We start from the raw sequence: 22,134 nt of genomic DNA on the forward strand, positions 1-22,134 counted from the left end.
AGTAGTTGGTAGGACATAAAACCAATATTATTATTATTAGTAGTATTACGAATTGTTTGTGCTTGTGGAACAGCGGCAGCTGCAAGTAGGGGCTTTTTTTTTAAATTCAGTTGTTTATTCATGATCATGATTTTAATTATTGGTGTGGGTGAATCGCGTGAGTCAAGTAATAGAATTTTACGTTTGAATTTCATGGAAGTGTTTAATAGCATGAAAATAAGTGCATACTTAAATGAAATATTTTACCACTTTTTGCATCACAATTGCCTGCTTATATTATTGATTTATATAAATCCGATGTCTAGTTATTACACAGCACCACCCATACACCAGCAGCTTCCATACTGTCAAAGCCACAAATGAGTGTGAGACTTCGGGGAAAGGTATATTTTTCTGTAGCCTTTGCCAAGCAAGAGCCAGATGCAAAAATACGGCATCCGTCAAGAAAGCAACAGATGACCCAATTGTTATAATCAGGGTTAGGATTTTTAGGTGCGCACTTTTTTTGTTAGGGTAAATTTAAAGCTGTTCGGAAAGGTATCACAGTGTGAAATTTTGTTTCTAGTTGTGAAAAGAGGCATTTTTCACGCACCTCTTTCTCTTCTTTTGGACCTTTATCCTTTTTTCCCCCAACCATGCCCATAATCCCCATTTCCCCCCTTTTCCTTTTAAGTTTAATCCCAATTTATTCTCGCGCGGGTGTTGAAACAACACCTGCAAAAATGGAAAATAATTGTGTGTTCAACAAAGCCTCTTTCTCTCGTTTTTCCGTTATAACGTAGCCCGCAATAATGAAACTAACAATGGGTGATTCTATCCCACCAGAATCAGTAGCCTGCTGTTCGTGAATGTGAGTTTGTTACTGTGAGAGACGTCATCTGCTCGCATGGAGGCGGAGGCTGGTGACGCAGATATGTCAGCAACCGCACCAGCGTAGTTCCGAGAATTGAGACTGGGTTCTGCTCGTAGCTACTAGAAATCGCTGAGACTGCAGTTCCAGCATGAATGAGAACATTCTGGTAACTGTCGCGGTGTTATAAGAGAGTGTGGACAGCAAGTGAGCGAGTGTGCGCAACAGTGAGTTCTGTGATAGTCGCATTGAGTTAGCAAGACAACTGGTGTTAGCACTTTGTTACATTACTAAACGAGTGTACTACTAAATTTCACCATGCGAAAGGTGTCCAGTGCCCGATTTATTGCTCTTGCTCAGAAATTCAAAGAAGATTCCATAGACATAGATGGAACTGTTATGCGAAGTGCTATTTGTGATTCAAGAATTTTGTTAGATGAAAAACACCAGCGAGATCGCATCAAACAACACATTTCCAGCTCTAAGCATCAAATGAATAAGACTCTTCAAGCAAACAAACAAATCACGTCAACCTCTATTACGAAATGCGTCTCAACAGAGTTCTTCAAAAAGGCAAAATTTGATGGAATTAAACATTGATTTGTGTGCAGCTCTTGCACGAGCAGGAATTCCACTCAATAAGGTGAACCATTCAAGGGATTTCTTGAAAAATACACAAAGATGGCAAAGCCCGCTGAGAGTACTTTAAGAAAAAACTACAAGAAGCCTGTTTACCTAGAAACCATACAAAAAATTAAGGAGAAAGTGTCTGATTGCATTGTGGATTAAACCACAGACTCAATGGAATGATATTTTTAACATTTATGCTTTTGTCTTAGCAGGGGAGAACATTAAACTCATGTTGTTAAAAATGTATGAGCTGCAGAAAGCCAATGCCAGTACAGTAATGCAATCAATTATAGACTTCTGCCAAAAACTCTGGCCTACTGGTATCGAGTTTGAAAAACGTGTTCTTGTGGTTACGGACCAAGCTCCATACATGGTTTCAGCTGTTAACCAATTGAAACCTTTATTTCCTAAGTTGAAGCATGTGACATGCTTGGTTCATGCCCTTCACAGGGTTTGTGAATCCATAAGGAACGAATACGACATCGCAAATCAATTATCTCTGCGTTGAAGAAGATTCTACTGAAAGCTCCGAGTCATGTTGTTGCCTACCGGGAAACCGCTGGCCTGCCCTTTCCAATTTTTCCGCTCGCCACTCGCTGGGGGTCGTGGATTGAGTGTGCTGCTATGTCGTGTGAGAATTTTTTTTAAAAAATAGAGGGTTTATGCTTTCTTTGGATCCAACCGACGCAGTTGCAATTTCCAAGGCACAGCAACTTCTGTTACCGGAGAAAATACACAATTTACAGACAGAACTATATTGTGTCCACAGTCACAAGTGCCTGATTGCAGTTATTAAACGATTAGAAGAACAAGGTCTGGAAAAGGAAAAACAATGGGTATTTTTACTTCCGTGGAGGAGCAGTTAGACGGCTTTGCCATACACAAACTTGAGTCTAGTCTTCAGAATAATTCAGGCATTGAGGAATTTGCCACTTCTGTAGAGTTGTCATTCCGAGTGAATACAAGGTTTGCCCCACTGGGTTCTGTGGATGTCGAAAGAAGCTTTAGCATCTACAAATACATTCTATCCCCTAATAGAAACATATTTACTTTTCAAACTATAGAGATGCTTAATGTCTTGAAGTACAACAGCTTCAAGTTTTTCATTCTTTTGATGAGTGATAATTTGATGTACTTGTTTGTAATTCAATAAACTAGAATAGAGGAAAGAGAAATCGTTGAGTTAGTTGAATAAACCAGCACCTTTTTGTCTCCTTTTTTTTTACCTTATTTGAGCACCTTTTCTCTTCCTTTCTCATCTGAAATTTGCACATAAAAATTCTAACCCTGATTATAACCATACAGTAATGCTGCATTGCTACTGTTTTCTAGAAATGTACCGAGATACATTTCCTGGTTTTTTTTTTTTTTCCATCAGTGTCTGATAAATCGGCTGCGCGTATGTACTGAAGTTGATGCAGTTTTTATTTTAAACCGAGCGAGTTGGTCGTGCGGTTAGGGGCGCACATCTGTGAGCTTGCATTCGGGAGACAGTGGATTCAAACCCCACTGTCGGTAGCCCTGAAGATTGTTTTCTGTGGTTGCTCATTTGTACACCTTGCAAATGATGGGGCTGTACCTTAAGTAAGGCCACGACCGCTTCCTTCCAACTCCAATCCCTTTCCTATCTCATTGTCGCCATAAGACCTATCTGTGTCGGTGCGACGTAAAGCAAAAATTGTAAATATATATATATATATATATATATATATATATATAGTCTTAATCGTTGTTTTCGAAGTAGCGTACGCCATCGCGGAGAAAATTGAAGTGTGATACTTATGTTTTAGGTTGAGCCTTGATTGCCAATACCAAAAAACCAAACCAAACCCCATGGCACTACAGCCCTTGAAGGGCCTTGGCTTACCAAGCGACCGCTGCTCAGCCCGAAGGCCTGAAGATTACGAGGTGTCGTGTGGTCAGCACGACGAATCCTCTCGGCCGTTATTCTTGGCTTTCTAGACCGGGGCCGCTATCTCACCGTCAGATAGCCTCGAACAAGCCCTCAGGTCCAGGTAAAAATCCCTGACCTGGCCGGGAATCGAACCCGGGGCCTCCGGGTAAGAGGCAGGCACGCTATTCCTACACCACGGGGCCGGCTGGTTGCCAATACCTATCTTTTTTCTAATGGCAAGCCTATTCCTCTAAACGCCATTACCTTCGTCCTTTGCTTTGAAATGGATATACGTATTCTTCTACTCTTCTTATTTTTCCACTGCTATTCCCACACCTGAGGGTTGCTGGAGCGAACTCTGTCCCACGTGTGGATTTGACCCTGTCTTACGGCTGGATGCCTTTATGACGTCGATCCTATGTGAGATGATGTAATTAATCACTATTTCGTATATCTGTGCTAGGTTTCAGAGTGGTGTTTTGTCTGAATATGAAGAGGATAGTGTTGGAAAAAACACAACTACCCAGTCCCCGGGCCAGAAGAATTAATCAGAAGGGATTAAATCCCCGATCCAGTCGGGAACCGAAGGCCTCAACGCCAACCATTTAGAGTTAGACGAAGAGTCGTACTGTAATTAATATACGTAATATACATATTCATCATACACTGCTATGCCTTTCGTCGCTCAGTCCACATCCCTCTGAGGATGAGCGAAGGGTCTCCACCATTGTCTATTTGAAGCTAGCTCGGTAGCCTCGTTAAGTTTTACTACTCCTATCGTTAAATCATTTAAAACTGACTACAATTATCGATTTCTTCGTCTCCCTCTACTTACCCTCTATGGCCGAGTTCATTATTCTCCTATGTAGCCTATCCTCATCCATTCGCCTCAGATGAGCATCGAGTTAATTCCTAACATATCATCTTTCTTCCCGTCACTGTTCTCTCCTATTTGTACCAGCAATCATTCTCACTACTTTCAAGCATGTTACAACTTATGACACTCAGTCCACACATTTTCTCTCCCGTACACTAAAGTCGGCCTGAAAACAGCTCGTTTCTTCCTTACTGCCATCTCATTGCATGAACTCTGCTGCACTTTGATTCTATTTCACATCCTATGTACTTGAAATGATCTCCCGTGTACCATTTCAGTCTCCTTAAGGCGACACTACGGAGATGAAACTCGATATTTTGGTCATTTCGTGAATTTTTTTTTATGACTGAAATTGAAAGGATTGAGTTTTTTCTGGTCACGTAGTTATTCCGTTGAATTCAAACAAAGTTTCGTGAAAATCCATGCATTGGGTAAAAATGCATTTTTATCTCCGGAGTGTCGCCTTAAGTTTCTTCTGTTTAGTCGTGGAAATGCACTATTTTCGAGATCCAGGATTTTAGATCCCTCTCTGCCATTTTATAATTATCAGCTCTCAAATACACACATATGTCTTATTTATTTATTTATTTATTTATTTATTTATTTATTTATTTATTTATTCGTTTACCCTCCAGGGTTGGTTTTTCTCTCGGACTCGGCGAAGGATCCCTCCTCTACCGACTCAAGGGCAGTGTCCTGGAGCGTGAAACTTTGGGTCGGGGGGGGGGGGATACAACAGGAAAAGGAGGACCAGTACCTCGCCTAGGTGGTCTCACCTGGTATGCTGAACAGGGGACTTGTGAGAGGATGGGAAGATTGGAAGGGATAGGCAGGAAAGAGGGAAGGAAGCGGCCATGGCCTTAAGTTAGGTACCACCCCGGCATTTGCCTGACGGAGAAGTAGGAAATCACGGAAAACCACTTCGAGGAGGCTGAGGATGGAATCGAAGCCCCTTCTACTCAGCTATCCTCCTGAGGCTGAGTGGACCCCGTTCCAGCCCTCGTGCCACTTTTCAAATTTCGTGGCAGAGCCGGGAATCGAACCCCGGTCTTCGGGGATGGCAGCTAATCACACTATCCACTACACAGAGGCGGACTTGCATACATACATAAACACACACACACACACATCATTATAGATTGTTATGCCTTCCAGCGTTCAGTCTGCAAGCCTCTGTGAATTTACTAACTACCACCACAATCTTATATTTGTAACTAGTTCCGTGATCTCCTTTAGTTCTATATCTTTGAATCAATAGAAACTTAGTCTGAACATCGTCGTCATGGTCTCATACCCTTCATAACCGAGTCCATTATTCTCCTAGGCAACCTATCCTCCTCCATTCGCCCCTCATGACCCCACCACCGAAGCCGGTTTATGCGCGCAGTTTCATCCATCGAGTTCATTCGTAACTCAGCCTTCATTTCCTCATTCTGAGTACCCTCCTGCCATTGTTCCCACCTGTTTGTACCAGCAATCATTCTCGCTGCTTTCATCTCTGTTACTTCTAGATTATGAATAAGATATCCTGAGTCCAACCAGCTTTCATTCCCGTAAAGCAAAGTTGGTCTGAAAACAGACCAGTGTAAAGATAGTTTCGTCCGGGAGCTGACTTCCTTCTTACAGAATACTGTTGACCGCAATTACGAGCTCACTGAATTAGCTTTAGAGCACATTGATTCTATCTCACCTGGTGGTAGTAGTAGTAATGTTTTCTTTTACATGGCAATATTAAGGCCTTCAGGCCTTTTCCATCTAACCAGGCACTAAAATATACATATATTACACTGTACCACTTTACAATAATAGATGTAATACTAATTAAATTAATAGTAATACGAGAATGATGAGTGATAAGGTTAAATGAAGATGAAATAAATTAGGTATAATAGAAGAATAAATTCCGAAACTAATATCGTACATGTAGAAAGAGGTAGTACATAAAATTTAATAACATTTGAAAAACAGATCGGGTAAGAATTTTAGATTAATCTTCTACCAGAACATCCATGACAATAGAATGGTTGTAAGTAGCAGCATCAAGTATACAGATGAACCTTACTGCTGCATAAAATGTCTCCACAGTGCTTCCTTGAAAGTGCGAATAGCGCTTAACCCTCTGATACTTTCGGGAAGGAGGTTCCACTCCCGGCAGCCAATTACCGTGAATGATTTATCGTAGATGGCAGATCTATGGCTAGGTAAAGCAAGGATGGAATTATTAGTAGATCTGGTGTTAAAACTGTGATATGAAGATAGGTATTTAAAATATGAAGTAAGGTAAAATGGCTGTGAAGAATGAAGGATTTTATAGAGAAGGCATAGGGTATGAACAGTGCGACGATGTGCGGGGCCAAGATAGGTGGTTATATGAAGGAGTGACATGGTCGTAGTACCGCAGGTTACAGACGTACTTCACCCATGCATTTTGACCACGTTGTAATCTGCTCAATAACATGCACCCAGCGTCTCTATAAATCACGTCACAACAGTCGAAATCAGGGAAAACCAGAGCTTCTACCAACTGTTTTATTAGTTTTTCAGGAAATAAGTATTTATATCCGCGCAGCATGTGCAATGCAGAGAATGTTTTCTGAGTGATGTTCGTAATATGTGTTTTCCATGACATGTCATCATCGAAAGTAATGCCTAGGACTTTTAGTGATGACGTGAATGGTATGTTAGTATTACACCTTATGGATGGAATCTCTGGTCGATTGACCTTCGCGAGTAGTTTCATGTATCCAAGGATGATGGCTTGCGTTTTTGCTGGGTTTAACGTAAGACCACATCTCAAATACCAAGAAGAAAACGATGTTAGATCCTGGTTGATTTTGTCTATGGCAGAAAATATTCGATCTGGAGATGTATGGAGGTACATTTGTACATCATCAGCGTAAATATGGTATTTGCTTACTATCTTACCATCCCGAGAGAACACAATCCTAAACACGTGAAATTATTTACCTACTTCCAGCTTTGTATCCCCAATCAGACATCCAGTTGTTTTGGATGTCTTATCTACTGACACATTTTCAAACCATACTCATTGCACCTACAGTTTTTTCAAGTTCCAAGATATTAGATGCAGGCTTTCGGCACAATCTGCCATTACGACCAAGTCGTCAACATAGCCAAAACTGGATATTACAAAGCAAATTTAACTGGCGAATTTCTCTTTGGCGATCAGCATTTCCGTAACGGTAGCTTCGGCGGAAAAGTAGGCTATTCATTTTTCTTCTGTGAAATGAAATATCGTATGGCTTTTAGTGCCGGGATATCCCAGAACGGGTTCGGCTCGCCAGGTGCAGGTCTTTCTATTTGACTCCCGTAGGCGACCTGCGCGTCATGATGAGGATGAAATGATGACGAAGACAACACATACACCCATCCCCCGTGCCATTGGAATTAACCAATTAAGGTTAAAATCCTCGACCCGGCCGGGAATCGAACCCGGGACCCTCTGAACCGAAGGCCAGTACGCTGACCGTTCAGCCAACGAGTCGGACTTTCTTCTGTGATATTGTCCTTTCGTCCAACTTAGATTTATTTTGCAATCTTAAATATTATTATTTCGGTATTGAAGAAATTACGTAACCCATAATGTGTCATGTCTGAAGAATGATGAACAAGGTGGAAGAAGCAGATGTCTTGGGGCCGACAAGCGACACATCTGCTGCCGTGATTCGTCCCTGAGACACGAGCGATCTGTCTCATTTTCCTCCGTCACGAAGCTCTTCATCAGCGCCAGCTGTCCACCCGTCTGTCGCTCCCAGCAAGGTCTTCACGGAATACCGGGTGACAACTATTTTGCGGCCTCGGGTGTGGCTAGTGTATCGTGATGAGTGATTAGGACCTATTGTCTTCCACCGCACTGATTTGACCGCAGGAACCTGAATCTTCAAGTGGTCAACTGCCAGGTGAAATTTACAGTCACCTGCAATCCGAATTTCAATTCATGTGTCCACAAAAAAGCAATAATTGTGCTCATTTGCATAATCTCCTACAGCAGTGTTACAGTTTCAATAACACGGTAAAAACCATACAATGCATGTTAAACAGCACACAACAGAACATTAGAAGGAAATTGATGGTTTCTTGTAAGAGTGACAGTAAATGTAAGAATCGCCGGTTGCTCTTTTCTGTAGGAAATGTAAGGAGGGTAATAACTAGTCTACTCGGTTATCCAGGCATCGATTCCCGATGCTACAAGTAATTTAAGAACACCGAGCAAGTGGCCGTGTAGTTTGCGTCACGAATCTATGATCTTTCATTCGGGAGATAGTGGGTTCTAACCCCACTGTTGGCAGCCTTGAAGATGGTTTTCCATAGTTTCCCCATTTTCAAACCAGGCAAATACTGGGTCTGTACCTTAATTAAGGCCACGGTCGCTTCCTCTCCACTCCTAGCTCTTTCCTATCTCATCGTCGCCATAAGACCTGCCTGTGTCGGTATGACGTAAAGCAAAGTGCAAAAACAAAATAATAATAATAAGTTAATAAATAAAGAAATAAGACTGGTTCGAGGTGAACACAAGCCGGCCCGTCGTTGTAGGTGTAGCGAGCCCACCACTTGTTCGGGAACCCCGCGTTCGATTTCCGGTCAGGTCAACAGTCGCCTCAAGATCCAAACAGCGTTCCTGAGAACACTTGAGATGATACAGCGTACCTGATCTAGAAAGCCAAGCATAACGACTGAAAGACATTCACGGTGACCACGCTTCACCTCGTAATTATCCGACTCGTTGGCTGAAAGGTCAGCGTACTGGCCTTCGGTTCAGAGGGTCCCGGGTTCGATTCCCGGCCGGGTCGGGGATTTTAACCTTAATTGGTTAATTCCAATGGCCCGGGGGCTGGGTGTTTGTGATGTCCCCAACATCCCTGCAACTCACACACCACACATAACACTATCCTCCACCACAATAACACGCAGTTACCTATACATGGCAGATGCCGCCCACCCTCATCGGAGGGTCTGCCTTACAAGGGCTGCAATCGGCTAGTAATAGCCACACGAAATTATTATTACCTCGTAATTTGCAGGCTTTCGGGCTGAGCATCGTTCCCTTTGTAGGCCAAAGCCTGTCAGGGCTGTAGTGCAATAGGGTTTGTTTGAGGTGGTGAAATCAATCTCAATTACCACAATATGAGCAGAGAACTGGTTTCAAATCATGCTGCTTTGTTTGGGCTGGGAAGACTTGAAGAAAGGAGACGAGCTGCTCGACTAAGTGGTATGTTCCGACTTGTCAGTGGAGAGATGGCGTGGAATGACATTAGTAGACGAATAAGTTTGAGTGGTTGCTTTTAAAAAGTAGGAAACATCGCATTATGAAGACAAAGTTGGAATTCAAGAGGACAAATTGGGCAAATATTCGTTTGTAGGAAGGGGAGTTAGGGACTTGAATAGTTTACCAAAGGAGATGTTCAATAAATTTTCAAATTCTTTGTAATTATTTAAGAAAAGACTGGGTAGACAGCTGATAGGGAATCTGCCACCTGAGCGACTGCCGTAAATGCAGATCAGTGGTGACTGATGTTTTAAATAAACGGGGCTAAGCACAGCACGGATAAGAAACATTTTGGACAAATCGGGAAACTGTAGAGTGTTATTGCTTCCATCGTTGACGCGCAGTCATCTTGAAGAGATGAGTGGCAGCAGAATAAACCTCAGTCAAAAAATTGTCAGAGCGAGCGAGTTGCCTGCGTGGTTCAAGTAGAGCAGCTATTAGTTTAGATTCGAAAGGTGGTGGGTGGGTTCTAACACCACACTCAGCAAACCTAAAGTTGCTCCTTCTTCTTGGTTTCTCATTTTCACACAAGGCCTTTGTTAAAAATCGTCGCCGAAAACTTCTCAGAGTGACGATGACTAACGAAAAACAAAGTAAAAATCTAAATATGCTCGGAGTTTCGGCTGCAGTTTCGACGTAAAATACACACCGCGCGATAGGCATGTCGAAATAAAGTATCTAGAATGTATGAGTGTGATATTTTATTTTTTGCAATTTTGCTTTACGTCGCACCGACACAGATAGGTCCTTATGGCGATGATGGGACAGGAAAGGACTACGAGTAGGAAAGAAGCGGCAGTGGCCTTCATTAAGGTACAGCCCCAGCATTTGTGTGGTGTGAAAATGGGGAAACCGCGGAAAATCATCTTCAGGGCGGTCGACAGTGGGTTTCAAACCCATTATCAACCGAAAGCAAGCTGATAGCTAGGTGATCCAAACCGCACACCCACTAACTCAGTAGGGTTGTATTTATTAGGGTAAGTCTGGGTAGGTGCTCCAGGACTTGAAATAAGGTACATAGGCTATTTTCCCAGCAATTTTCAAATGGATATCTAATATCCTGAAGAAAAAAATCACTCAATACGGTGACATCATTAAAGATTAAAGATTAATACACGTTCGATTATTAAAAAAATAGCAAAAACAGTTTTTCGCAAATATAGCATAACCGGAAAAGGAGATGAACAAAGGTGGTTCAAATTATCCAAAATATCCCGCGAGATGGGTGATTCTGGCGGTAGAGCGCTGGCCTTCTGAGCTCAAGCTGGCGCGTTCGATCCTCGCTCAGTCCAGTGGTATTTGCAGGTGCTCAATTACGTTCGGCTCGTGTCGGCAGATTTACCGGCACGTAAAGAAACTCCTGCGGGACAAAATTCCGGCATCGCGGCGTCTCCGTAAACCGTAAGAGTAGTTAGTGGAACGTAAAACCAATATTATTCAAAACATCCTTACCCCCCCCCCCATTTTTGTTTTAAGTATTTTTTTTTCGAAAAATAAATCGTTGTCAAAATATTTGTGCAAAAACATTTAGAGTCACCTACCTCTACTTCTTCATTGATTTATGGTCCTAAGACTGATCACTAGCAATAAAACACTTCCAGATCACTCTGCCATTTGTCGCTTCCTTCAATAAAACATAATTCTGTGCCTCTAATGTCAATAAGAATTTGTTTAAGGAAGGTATTTCTAAATTTTCCTCGTGGATGTTCTTCTTCTGCCACAGTTCACATTAAAGTGGAGTGGCACGTTGTGAGACCCAGCCGTGAGAGAGAACGGTTACGGATTGTGCGAAGGATTGACCTCCGTTGGTTGACAGTGTCTAGGACTCGTTGTTTGACATCTAATCTCTCTATGTCACATTTACCATCTTATGACAACACCACATCTCAAAGGCTTCAAGACGATTATTTTCAGATTTATTTAGTGTCCATGTTTCACAAGTATACAGTGCAACTGTCCACACAGTACAAATGCATGTATTGTTGGGAGTTCAGAAGAATGCACGTGCCCGGTGAGGCACGGGGCGAAGGGGTTTTCACCAGCAGAGCCAGTGACGCGATGGTTACCATAGCAACTCCGTTACTACCCAGGCGACTTTACATTATCATCTAGTGGCAACTCTTCGCTCTTGTCAGTTGTAATCCAGCAAACTGCAAAGTTTGAGTCAATGTTTCCGTGTAGCACATAAGAGCAGATAAGAGCTGATCTGTCTGGGCAGAACAGGAAGTTCGTGTTTGCAGGTCACATTCCTCATTCTTGCATTCTTCTCATCTCTACACAGTAGCAATCTTCTTCGGAGGGAAAGACTAAGTTGACGAGTACACACTCTTCTGCATAAAAGCTGTTTTCACCTGAGTAATTCGTCATTTTACTTCAGTGGTGTCCGACTCGTTGGCTGAACGGTCACCGTACTGGCCTTCGGTTCAGAGGGTCCCGGGTTCGATTCCCGGCCGGGTCGAGGATTTTAACCTTAATTGGTTGATTCCTACGGCACGGGGGCTGGGTGTATGTGTTGTCTTCATCATCATTTCATCCTCATCACGACGCGCAGGTCGCCTACAGGAGTCAAATAGAAAGACCTGCACCTGGCGAGCCGAACCCGTCCTGGGATATCCCGGCACTAAAAGCCATACGACATTTCATTTCACTTCACTTCACTTCAGTGGTGCACCTTCCATCATCAGTAATCTTCTGACTTAGGTAAGTGATGATGATGATGATTATTATTATTATTATTATTATTATTATTATTATTATTATTATTATTATTATTATTATTATGCTTGTTCTTTAAAGGGGCCTAACATCTAGGTCATTGGCCCCTGATGGTACGAAATGGAATGACAATGTAAAAGTTCAAAATCGTCCACTGACCAGAATTTAAAAAATGTGATGATGATGATGAAGAATGAATGGATGTGAATTCAAAACAATCAGTGGATCCGACCCGGAAACTACCATAAACAATAGTAATACTGACCAAGGCACTGTTTCTAAAGCATAATCTGGAATCGGGGATGCTTGTTGTCTAAAGGGGTCCAAAATCCAGGTCAACGACCTATCATAATGCTATTTATCGCTAGTAAAGTGGAACCATGGTATTGGTGATGTTGAGGTACTAATCAAAAGTAGCGTAGATTCACGGTATTCCACACATTATGGTACTTCTCACAAGTATTGTACGTCGTACAGGTAACACAGACCTATGATGTTCCTCACATAATGGCGCCAATCATAGGCAACGGATACCCATGATGTTCCTCATCTAGGTGTATTAATCTGCTATTTGCTTTACGTCGCACCGACACAGATATGTCTTACGGCGACGATCGGATAGGGAAGGCCTAGGAATTGGAAGGAAGCGGCCGTGGCCTTAATTAAGGTACAGCCCCGGCATTTGCCTGGTGTGAAAATGGGAAACCACGGAAAATCATCTTCAGGGCTGCCGACAGTGGGGCTCGAACCCACTATCTCCCGATTACTGGATACTGGCCGCAATTAAGCGACTGCAGCTATCGAGCTCGGTGGTGTATTAATCACGGGCGCCGGTATTCCCTTGCTGTTCCTCATATTGTGTGTACTAATCACAGGCAACGCCCAGACCCGTGGTGTTTCTCACGATGGTACTAATCACGGGTACTGGAAACTCACAGTGAACCACTCTCTTCTGCTACTAATCACAAACCTATTATGTACCTAACATACTGGTACTACACGCAAGCAAAGCCAACCCATGGTGTTCCCCGCGTGATGGTACTAATCAGGTAATCACAAGTAGTTTCATAGTTCTAATACAATCATCCCTTGGTCGCCCTTTTTAGTCGCCTCTTACGACAAGCAGAGGATAACGTGGGTGTATTCTTCGTCTGCGTCCCCCACCCACAGAGGGTAGACAGAGATAAAAAATAAAAAAGAAGGGATCCGTCACTTCGAAAAATGAAGTAACGGACGAAGAAAGGTAAGGGCCACGAAGGGCGTGAAAATGAGACTCCCTAGGCCTCGAATGCTCTAATACCGTCGGGGTCGGAAAAGAACGAGAGTTGACCAAGGGAGATCGGACAGGATAGATGAAAATGAGGAGCCTGGCACAAGTTATTGGAAGTAATGCCAGAACTCAGCTAAGGGTCCCGTGGTCCCCAAGTTGAGAGCCCCTCGGGCCTTTTTTTTTTTTTTTTTTTTTTTTTTTGCTAGTTGCTTTACGTCGCACCGACACAGATAGGTCTTATGGCGACGATGGGACAAGTAAGGGCTAGGAGTAGGAAGGAAGCGGCCGTGGCTTTAATTAAGGTACAACTCCAGCATTTGCCTGGTGTGAAAATGGAAAACCACGGAAAACCATTTTCAGGGCTGCCGACAGTGGGATTCGAACCTACTATCTCCCGAATACTGGATACTGGCCGCACTTAAGCGACTGCAGCTATCGGGCTCGGTAGGGGGGGGGGGGTGCTTTTAGTCACCTCTTACGACAGACATGGGATACCGTGGGTGTATTCTTCACCCGCGTCTCCCACCACAGTGGGTTTAGGTAAGTGAAAGACTTGACTTGTTGTATACCTGAGTCATCAATTTTTAACCGAAATGTTTTTGTAAATTTCGAGATTGTCATGCATTTTGTCTTTGAGGTGTTTATTTTCATACCGTATTTCTGCACAGCGGATGCAACTCTTGATAGCATTGCATGCCAGGTAAGATGGGTTGCCAGCTCCTGTTTTTCTTACCAGATTGCATTCTACTCAAATACCAACTTTCAGGGCAATCATTCTAGTATATTTGGTGTATTACTTGGGCAAACATACGAAAATGGAACTGAACCTTATGTTCTTTATCCGGCATATAAGCGAATTACTAGTTGAAAATTCGTAAGACACAGACATAAATATAACATTTCTCCGCATCTGAAAATTATTTTCCCATTTTTTGTTCTGGGTGTTCTTTGGGAGCACTAATAGGGAATATGTTATCAGACTTTCGCTATGCCACATTTTCTTGGAAATAAGGACATCAGTTTTTGGGTTTTGCGTACCCCTTTTTTTATTATACATCAAATTTTATCTTTCATACTCTTGCTTACAAATTGGTGACTATACGTCCTGTATTTTAAAAGAAACAAGTCACTGATGAACTCCACTTCTTCTGTACATAGAGATCCATGCAAATACCGTCTTCCTGTGATATTCCTTTTTTTAAATCACATTTAATATTCTGTAAAACGTGACGTGGTAAAAATGAATACAGTAGATTTGCAGTTTTGAATTCTACGTAAAAAAGAAAACTTTCAGGAATGATTATCAGTTTTTAGACACATAAATCCATGAAGAGTAGTGTAATATACATGCAAAAACATAAACTGACGGAATTATACTGCTGCAGGAAAGAACAAACACCAAGAACATTTCTCTACTGACAGAGCGTTTCGAATCCGCACAGCAACGTAAGTACTTCAGAACTTGATTAAGCCACCAAATGAACCAAATCTTGAAATACAATTGAGAATCCTGACAGGATTCCATTTTATTTTCCCCTCCATAATACCTAAAAAATAAAAAATTTCCAGGAACACCAGTATATCAGTATACCTCCGAGTGTTCTCTAAGACTCGGAAATATGGCCGGCCTTGAAATGACCCCAGAAAATCTGAGTATCTTTGAAAGGAATATGTGGTATGTAACCACTGAAGAAGTGGAAGAAAATGAGATTTAAATTATAATGTGTACAGAGACACGTGTCTAATTAGGATCGGACTGATTACGTGGGGCTGGAAAGTTAATAGTATGGAGAGTAATAGAAGGATTTCCGGTAGCTGTAAACAATTTCTTCCTAAAAGCCTGGATTTAGTTCCATACCTCTCCACAGTGTTCATATGGAATGGGGCATATGGCGCTGTTGATGTTGATTCGTCCGTCGAATGAAGACGTCATGCTTTGACCAAACCCCTAATGTTATTCGACAGAAGTAGGCTAAGTTCCGACACTGGATTTCAGTCTCCCTCTTCCTCATTATCATAATCATCATTTCACGTCTTCTGTACGTGCAGGTCGCCCATGGATGTCAAATAGAAAGACCTTCACAAGGCGAGGCGAGCATATCCTAGGACATTCCCCGCATTAAAATCCATAAGCTTAAAAAAATATGTAGATGTGTATGTATTTATGTATGTATGTATGTATGTATGTATGTATGTATGTATGTATGTATGTAATTAGCCGAGGCGCTATAGGTGTTCTTGGAGGTGGGTTCCATTCCACGTCAGAAAGACTAAAAGTTTAGAAACACGACTTTCACTTCTGGAGTGACACTTGGTTCACTCAGTCTACATCACGTTAATTCCTAAGGACTAACCGCTCAATCTCATACAGTGCCAAGGTTACCCCAAGGTTCTCCGTAGTTTGGATGGAAATCGCTAACTGAACGAAATGCCTCGATGTTGAAGAAAGAAAGCATGCATTGATCAATAGCTGACCGTAGCCTCATCAATCAACCACGATAGCTGAATAATTTCAAATTCATATTCTCGTGTAGAAGATCGTGTGCTCCATGCCAGCCGAAGTCGTTGATATTTTATACCAGGAATTTGTCATGTGGAACTTGTCGGCTCATGAAAGTAATTTAGTACTTAGGCCTACATTATACGCTAGCCTATATACCAACCCGTAATTATCTCTTCGGAGATTTCTTTAGTTTTCTTATTATTAACTATGAGTTGTGAGAGCTATGGTCATTTAGAATGTCACGGCGTACCATGACCAGCCAACTTTGAGTAATCATAAAATCGAATTACTAAATTGTCACTCCAATGAAATGAAATGTCGTATGGCTTTTAGTGCCGGGATATCCCAGGACGGGTTCGGCTCGCCATGTGCAGGTCTTTCTATTTGACTCCCGTAGGCGGCCTGCGCGTCGTGATGAGGATGAAATGATGAAGACAACACATACACCCAGCCCCCGTACCATTGGAATTAACCAATTAAGGTTAAAATCCCCGACCCGGCCAGGAATCGAACCCAGGACCCTCTGAACCGAAGGCCAGTACGCTGACCGTTCAGCGAACGAGTCGGACGTCACTCCAATAATTGCAGGCGAAGGTTTACCCTACCAGCATTACATTCTGTACTTAGGTTGCTACTGAATTGAATTCCAGTATGCGCATAATAACTGGCACAATTCGATCTACGCCAACTCATTGGCTCCCGCTTTTATCTGGAAAAAAGTCATCTGATTTACGTAGATCCACCGCTCTCATCAAGCAATTCAATAAAATCTTAAGGAACCTTAATCTACATGTACATGAAGACCTGCGAACTATCAACCAAAACAGATTACGTTCACGCCATCCAACTTTACGTAACGCCTTAGACGTGGTGGCTACAAGCTACAACCCAACTACAGAGTGGAAAAGACGGTGGGAAGCAGCAACGGAGATGCACCTGCACAGTATGTTCTCGAATGCCAAACTGCCAAGTGGATTCCAGCTACCACGTAAACCATGGACTGCTCTGAACAGAATAAGAACAGGCCATGGCAGATGCAGAGACATGTTGTTTAAATAGAGCAAGTTGCCGACACCCGCGTGTGACTGCGGATTTACACGACAAACCATACACCAGAATGTCAGAGAGTGTGAAACGCCGGCATACACAGGCAGCAAAGTAGATTTTCTGATGGCAACTCCAGAAGCAATACAGTGGATGAATGATCTTGACATTCGGTTGTAAGGAGTCTTTTCTTGATCATTGTTTACCTGTTATGTAAATATGTATATAATTTATTTCGGTATTCAACGTGATTGTACAGGCCATACGCTAAATAAATGTGTACCGGGCGGTACACCTCCACGCCGCTAATTTAAAATTTGCGCCAGTTGAAACTCCTCTGCTGGAGGAAGTCTGAACTTTATCTACGCTATTAATTCGCTACCTTCTCAAAAGATGTCACCACGTGGAAAATTTTGAGTTTTTGAACTGTGTCATTTTTGATGTGTTTTTGTTTTGCTTGAAGTAAGAAGTGTGAACTTTCTCTTCTAGAGGACACTACTGAAGATCAACAATAGTGCACCCTAGTGCGGAGTCAAAGAACTATTTTGTTGGAGAAATTTTTATTTCAAATGTTTGTTCTTTGCTAAAAAAATTTTCAGTTATTGTTTAAGTTGGCTGTATACCCCTCTCTTTCCCCTTGTTTTGCATTTAACCAATCCCGAATTTCTGTTATTAATTTCTGACCAATCATAGGTATCTTCCCCCAACTTGAATATGTTGCTGTATCCTACCCAATAAAAAGTATGTGGGAGGGTGTTCTTATTCCCCTAACGCCTAGAACCTTCCGCGAGAGGATATAAACTGCTGATTTTAGGGTCTCCGGGCCACTTCAGTTCCATCTTTCAGTGTATTAAGTACATAGCAGGAGGCGGGAAGCGCCTCTTTCCTCGGCAGCGATCAACAACAAGGTAATGGCCGATTAATAACTTCCTTCTTTGCTTGCTCAGCAGTTTAACTCTCGGGGCGGGTTCTAAGCGTTCCACCATGTAACCTTTTCCTAAATGTAACTTCTCCTTTTATATATTATCCTTTAAAGCTACATACTGGGATAGAGAGTGCTAACCCTCTCGAGCTCCCACTCATATTGTTTTGAGGTGAACTTATTTTTCTCAACCTATTCTTCGTTAATGTAAAATAAATTGTTATCTTCTTAAGTCACCTCTTTAGTATGGGATTAGCCCTTGTATTAACGGCCTAGTGCCAAGTAGGTCTTAATCAAAGTGTATTAGGAGTGCAAGTTCGCCTCCTCTCAAATTGTTATTTTAGAGGTCATTTGATTAACCTCCTTTGCATTTAATAGACCTCAGTAGATTGAGTATTTTACCCCTGTGTTTATGTCCGTTGAGGACAACTTGAAGGTGGAGTTTGGTGTGGCCTGGGAGAGGCTTAAATTTGAGAGCGAGTGGCTCTTTTGAAAATTGAGTGTTGTATGCCTCGTGGAGGCTTTTCAGTGTAATTTGGAGCTAGGGCTCCTAGGCATGAATGGGGTTTTCTGCCCCTCTGTTGAAAAGTGTGTTTGGGGTAAAATTGGGCTGATTGCCCTAGCATTGTGTTTTCAGGGCTCGAAGCCCAAATCCTGTAAATATTGTAACTACCCTTTGACTTGCTACTTTGTACCTGCCATGCTTGTTATTTCTTTGTTTTTGAAAAGAAAATATAACCTGGTTAAATTTTAATTAATTTTACTGTAGTAGCTTGAGACCCGTTCACCACCCCGCACCTTCTTTCACGCAGAACTACCACAAAAACACGGTAACAAGTGGTAGCAGAGCGTGGTTGAATGGGTCTCAATTTAGCCCCTTTTGACGGCTAAACATTGTTTTGTTCCGAACTCTAACTATTTTCCCAGTTGCTGGAATCTTTTGAGTTTTTCAAAATTGTTCTGTCACCATGCCCGGCCCTCGCGATGTTCTCCATCTTAACTATTTGCGCAAGGAGGAGTTGATCTATGAATTGACTATTAGAAATGTACAGTCTGGAGGCACGGTTGCAGTAGACACAAACAAGCTTAGAGAGTCCCTAGATTTGCCCATTTCCATCCCCAATTTGGGAGAGAAAGAAATTGACGACTCTCTTTCCACGATCACGGAGAATATTACTGGGCTAGCTTCTGTAGTTAGTTTTTTTGATGAAAATGATCCTTCTCCTAATCAAATTAAGCGTGTGCAAGCTAGGCTATATCACTTTTCAAATAGAGTTAACGATCTGTTGTCTCTAAAGTTGAATGACGTTCAGAAGAAGGAAGCTAGTACGCTGCTTGAAAATATGTCTGAATTATCTAGCAAGGTCACTCAATTGTTAACTGGGGAAGTTCCTCCCAAATCTGATCAAACCACCATAGTGAATGTAGGTAGTGAGGAAGAACCTCCTAAGGGAGAAGTAAATAGGAAAACCATCGCCGCTCAAACTATCTCTGCCCCATTGGACAACGAATCTGAACGCCGTGCATCGTTGAGTAACATCCGTTCTGAATTAACTTCCTTGCCATTGAAACCTTTACCTACTATGTCACCCGGATTTAGCAGCTTGCCTCATCCATTGGCAATGTTGCTCAGAGGTATCTCTAAGTTTTCGGTTAATACCACCAGTGAAGTAATTTCATTTTTAAGATTTCTGGTTGAATTTCAGGATCATGCCCTTGTGTTTTCTCTTTCTCCATGTCAAATTTTGCAAATCATCTATCCTTATGCAATTGGTATTATTTCTGACAAAATAGTAAGAGCCATAGCCGAACAGTCATCTATTGAAGATTTTCATGCACACTTGCTTGCAAATTTTATTCCCGCCCGCGCGAGGTCTTCTCTGATTCAGAAGTACTATTATCGTGTACAGCGATTGGATGAGAACTTGGCTGATTTCATACAAGACATTAAGTTTTATACTAGGGTGTTTGCTCTTCACTTCCCTGAGGATCAAATTGTACAAGCTATTGTGGAAGGTATTTCACCATCTTATAGGTCATACTTGTGTTTCGCGGCGTGCCCGCAAACTTTCTCTGAACTTGAAGCGTTGGCCGTCTCAGCGGAAGGAGTTAGGTACGCCGATTTTTTGCGTGTGGCAAAAGAACCCCCTCCTTCGTTTAGTAATACTCGGCCTCCACCTCGCCGACCAGTCACACTCCGTAAATGTTATGCTTGCGGGTCGCCTGACCATCTTCGCAATAGATGTCCATTGGTCAAAACTAGTAGGGCAAATAATGGAGCTGGTTCAGCACAAGGCTGTTTTAAATGTGGGGCTTTCTCACATATCGCCAAGAATTGCCCGAACTCGAATAGCACCCCCTCCTGCTCAACTTCTGGTGCAAATTCTACCTATGCCAATAATAAAAAGTGACTAGTGGCTTCGGCTGAGTCGACTAATCCATCTTCCCGAGACTCAGCCCCTGGTAAACAGGTTGTAAATTCAGGGAACGAGCAATTTTCAAATTCATCTTTTGAAGGTCCCAAAGAGTGTCTTAGGATTGCGGCTGATTCCCCCGCACCTGTTCCTTTTCTTAAGATTGAGTTAAATAACGAGCCTATTACAGCTCTCTTAGATTCAGGCAGTGTTTGTTCGATTATTTCGGCTGAATGGTATTCTAAATTGAAATCTGTTTGTAAACTACCTGACTATGTCTCATCTCCTGTTCAATATGTTTCGGCTAATGCATCCCCATTAGAAATTCTAGGTTCCTTATTGGTCAAAATTCGTATTTTTAAATTCACTTGGAAAGTTAAATTGTTTGTGGCCAAGCTCTTGTCTTGCCCCATTATATTGGGAGCGGACTTTATTTTTCACACTGGTCTTGTGCTCGATCTTCAGAGTAGGTCTTGCACTTTCAAATTTGCCTCTAATTGTAGCATCCCTTTATTAAAGTGTAATTCTGCGTCATGTTCTTCTATTTCGCCTACCCAGGATGAGATGTTGTTAGACCTTAGACATCTACCTGAGGAGCAGGCTGATAGTATTCGTAAGCTGTGTCAGTCGTTTCCAGAGGTGTTTTCTGATACTCTTGGTGTTACTGACCTGATAGAATACAAAATTGAGGTCACGGATTCGATTCCTGTCCGTTTTCCACCGTATAGGCTATCTCCACCTAAAATGAAGGCTCTGAAAGAAATTATCGATCAGATGTTGAAGGATGGTATTATTAGGCCCTCTAAGTCAGCGTATTCCTCGCCTATTTTTCTAGTCCCGAAACCCCAAGGGGGCTTCAGGCCTGTCATTGATTACAGGGCTCTCAATCGGAAGGTGGTGTTACAATCTGTGCCCCTTCCCGACCTTCATTCTTGTTTTTCATGGTTTCGTAAGGCCAAGTTCTTTACTATCTTGGACTTGAATCAGGCCTATAATCAAATTCCCCTTGCCGAAGAGTCTAAACACCTTACAGCGTTTGCCACGGACTGGAATTTATATGAATACAACCGCGTGCCTTTCGGGCTCCCCACGGGAGCAGCTGTACTCACTAGGCTGCTAGATAGGGTCTTCTCCGACATCAAATTTGAGTACTTATATCACTACTTGGATGATGTCGTCGTATTTTCAGAGACTTTTGAAGAGCATCTAGATCATCTGCGAGAAGTTCTCGATCGCCTTCGTAAAGCTGGGTTAACTGTTAAGTTGTCCAAGGTTGCCTTTGCTAAGCCCTCTATGTCTTTCCTAGGGCATATTGTGTCACCAGATGGTGTAGCCGTCGATCATTCTAGAACACAGGCCATCCGTGATTTTAAACCTCCCAAGGACATCAAAGGCATCGCCAGGTATATTGGTATGGTAAATTTCTTCAGGAAGTTTATTCCTAACTTCGCTAATAGAGCGGCGCCCTTAAACCTTCTTCGTAGGAAAGGCATCAAATTCGAGTGGGGACCTTCTCAACAAGCCGCTTTTGAAGACCTTAAATTAGGTCTTTGTAATGCCCCTGTACTTGCTATGCCTGATTTCTCGAAGAAATTCATCGTCCAAACCGACGCGTCGTCGTCAGCAGTAGCGGCAGTCCTTCTTCAAGAGACTGAACTAGGGAGGCGACCCATCGCCTATGCATCTAGGACCTTGTCGGCTCAAGAAGCCAAGTATTCCATATATGAG

Source organism: Anabrus simplex, chromosome 7 (assembly GCF_040414725.1).
Source record: "Anabrus simplex isolate iqAnaSimp1 chromosome 7, ASM4041472v1, whole genome shotgun sequence".
NCBI lineage: Eukaryota > Metazoa > Arthropoda > Insecta > Orthoptera > Tettigoniidae > Anabrus > Anabrus simplex.